The 3884-nt window shown below is 32.8% G+C and overlaps 1 long non-coding RNA gene across 1 annotated transcript; it reads left to right on the top strand.

Moving 5' to 3' along the window:
- Positions 1-2091: 2091 nt before the first annotated feature.
- LOC111716978 (uncharacterized) lies at positions 2092-3554 on the top strand. Its single transcript, XR_002768642.1, has 3 exons — positions 2092-2130; positions 2394-2452; positions 3536-3554. It is a non-coding gene; the product is annotated as an uncharacterized LOC111716978 (long non-coding RNA).
- The last annotated feature ends 330 nt before the right edge of the window (positions 3555-3884 follow it).

Consider the following 3884-nt stretch of genomic DNA (forward strand, 5'->3'; position numbering starts at 1 on the left):
AACAAATCTTTAATGATTAGGTTGCAATATGAAGAATTTCTTTCACATTTCGACAATTTGAGTTTTATTTGATAAAAGTGCATGAAATCTGAACGAAATTCTCAATAATATTAACAACAACAAAAAAGGACAGACCACATTTTGGAAATGTGATGACTAAAAGAAGTTTGTGGGTATTGTTTCAAGAACCATACAAGTAGGTTGACGGCTGAATGTCACAAATAAAACAAAATTCAAGTCGACTTTTAAGTCGTCTTGCTACTGTCATGTTTCGTGGAACACCTTGTACTTTACATATTTTCAAAGACAACCCAATTTTCTGAGGAGTAACTGGCCTAAACGCTAAAATCTAGAGGAGATAGAATGTTACAAAATTGTACCATTTATCTACAGAAAAAATCACTTCTTTTCTTATTTTGAGATTTGAAGCCAGATTTTCAGGATAAAATTACAACATTTTTAGAAACCAGACATAGACACTAAACTCAGGAAGATTTATAGGAAAATCATTGTTCCATTCAATTTTATCAAAGATGTTGGACCTATTAATTTATTGAAAAGCTTTTATAAATTCTAAACACTTTGTTTGTCAGCTGCGGTATATCTTAAAGAATATTGATAATAACTTTCTCAAAGTGGCAAAAAATAACAAAAATAATTTTTGAATGTTTGAAAATGCTTTTTACAGTCAATCTACTTTCCAGTTATCTTCTCGATAAACATTCAAAAGTTTAAAGTGTATCGTTGTGAATCAAGCATTACCTTCTTTGCATGGAGGGTCAATTAAATTTACGCTTGCAGTCCCTTCAATAGCATACAGGGTGTCCCAATAAACATGGGAATTCAGTGGCGAATTCCATATCGGTTTTTTAAATAATTTTTTGATTTAGTACAGTGATACCTACTGAGAAAGCGGTAATCAAAGATAATATATATATAGATATGCAGACAGGTATAAATTTAGAGGTCTTGAGAAAATGTGCAAACAGCACCATCTCTGTCGTACGCATGGCATTTTATCCTCTGGATNAAAAATAATAATAAATACATCACGTGAAGATTATAAGTTGTGCAAGCGTTATGAAACAAGCTTTTTCATTTTATGGATTTCATGAATCAAAGACGACCTTTAAACTGCAGTCTCTCAATTGATATGTTTAGTGGCCACCCCGTAGTAAAGTTTTTAATCTTCAAGAGAACATTCATAATCCTAATCCATTGAAAATTACTTTTATTACCTAACATTGAAAAGTTCATAAAATTCTCCAGTTCCGGGTTGCATGATGGCACTGCACCATGTACAAGTCGTAATCCTCTGGTATACTGAGATTTAGCAAAATGTAACATGCACATAAAACTGTTATTTTTGATTGCATAGTCAGGGCGATTTACAACATTTTTCCAAACTTCCTTTTGACTCGGGTCCTTTGGAAACATGTAAAATTTCATTTCATCCATAGTGTTGTTGCTTGAACACTTATAAACACAACATCTTCTTGTATGATAAGGTGGCATGTTTTCTGAGAAAAGGTTGTTATTGAGTTTTTTTTTACAAAATTAAAAACATTTAAAACACATTTTTTTAAATTTTGATCATTCGTAAACCTTCCCTGTGGTCACGTGATGTCCTACAAAAAATTTGGGCCGATCGGTTCAGCCGTATTGACGTTTATTGGATACAAACAAACAAACAGACAGACAGACAAACAGACAAACAGACAGACAAGCCAAATTTATATATAGATGAAATGTAACTATATCATATACATAGTATTACTACAACACATAGTAATACTAATTTTGTTTACAAATTACAAATTAAAGACAACCTCATTAAAACAGCTAATGACTTGAGGATTGTCAACCTGTATGAAAAAGTCGTCCCAAAAAAATGTTGCAATTTATTTGCCTTGTTTACTAGAATTCATGTATAAAAAACAGTAATTTTAATAATTCTTTAAACCATCAACCCCAACATCTTAATTACATATTGTGGTACCAATTAAAATAAACTTGTCCGTCTTCACTGTTCATCTTGCGGAGACATTATAGACACATCTTTACAGTCTTTTACTCTTTTCATAAAATAAACTCTAGCAGACATAATAACATTATGGCCTTTGAAATTAGGTATTACAATACTAATTCATAACAAAGACGATATCCAATTCGTCACTGAACTTCCATGTTTCTTGGGACACCCTGTAGTTTATAACCTTTTAATCATATGATTATTTTTATGGAAATTGACTTTATTCATTTAATTGATATCATTTAGCAAGGTTTAAAATGTTTTTAATTAGTGAGAAGAAAAAATAATACCAATTTTACCATTATTTTAAATTCATTTTTTATTTCCATTCAAACCTGAATCGGTATTGCTGTGAGACAAGGCCTCGTCATGGTTATTTTATGCTGGTGTTTGGCTTTTCTTTGTGTTTGCTGATTCCAGGTAGCTGAGCGGGACACGTCCGTACATTTTGATCTTTTTTTAACGTCCAAAAAACGTTCTTGTTTAAACAGAAGTTTTTTTGTTAACCGAATCAAAGAGTGTTCAGGGCTTTCGTTGTAAATTTTAGTGAACCCATATTTAAAGATGGCATGACTGATTCAGGACGGTATCCTTGAGACCTTAACCTGAGCATTAAAATGGAAGATATCATGGTTTTTCAGAGATGGAATTAAAAGAATTTGAGCCGCGGTTTAAATCCGCCAAAACCCGGTTTAGATTAAGCGCCGGCTTGAATCTTGAAACATTTGATACAATTTTAAGTGAAACCAACCATATTTGAACCGAGGCTTAAATTTAAACCGCCGCTCAAATTCTTTAAATTCGGTCACTGGTCAATTTTCCAGTGTTCTTCAAGCAAGAACTGCTTTTCAAAAACAAATACATGAATATCTAATTCATAATTGTGCTGTTAAAGGTACCGTTGAGAATCGGACATAACACTCTATCAATGCAGGGTCACTTAAAATTTGCTGATACTGAGTGAAAAAATCTGACATACAGGGTTACAAACATTTTCTTCTAAATTACTTAAGAAGAAAGCGGGGATGGGGTGGGGAGGGGGGGGGAAGATGAATATACAAACTCCTGAAAGTAAAAACTCGATAAATACAAACTTCTAAAAAGTGCAAACTCTTAAAATTACAAACTCTTAAAAGCACAAACTCAAAAAAGTACAAAGTTCAAACTCCTAAAAGTGCAAATCCTAAAAGTACAAACTTCAAAAAGTACAAACTCCTGACAGTAAAAACTTAAAATATCCTGACAGCACAAACTTATGACAGTACAAACTCATGACAGTACAAACTCCTAAAAGTACAAACTCCTAAAAGTACAAACTTCTAAAAGTATAATATCCAATTTCCTGACAGTAATTTCCTGACCCGGCTAATAGTTAATTTTTTTTTTTTTTGATTGTCACCCATTCCTGAGTTCGTTATTGTTTGCATTGATGGTCTTTTCCAAAGTATTTCATCAGATTTCTTGCCATATTTTTAATCAAAGGACCTTTCCTTTCTCTTTGAGGTGTTGCTATCCTGTTAAACAAGAAACTCCGAGTGTATGCTAGAAGATCTCTGCAAAACTACTTTCTCGCCAATATAGTTTACGAGTACTACAGGCAATGCATATTATAGACACGAGTTTTAATTTTAGGTTTATAGATTAATTTTCTTTAACCCTAGAAATACAAGGGAAAGAGGGGGGGGGGGTAAGTAACGTTTTCAGCATCCTCCATTTTGTTTTGTTTTCCTCTGCTGCTCTCAACTTAGGGTTTCCATTCGCAAAACTTTTGCGCAATTTTTGCGGAAGGAAACGCAAAATTTTTCTTTCTTTGCGCATCAGTTTTGCGCGAAAAAACAACAATTTGCGCAAT

This window comes from Eurytemora carolleeae, unplaced genomic scaffold (genome assembly GCF_000591075.1).
Source record: "Eurytemora carolleeae unplaced genomic scaffold, Eaff_2.0 scaffold2298, whole genome shotgun sequence".
Lineage (NCBI taxonomy): Eukaryota > Metazoa > Arthropoda > Copepoda > Calanoida > Temoridae > Eurytemora > Eurytemora carolleeae.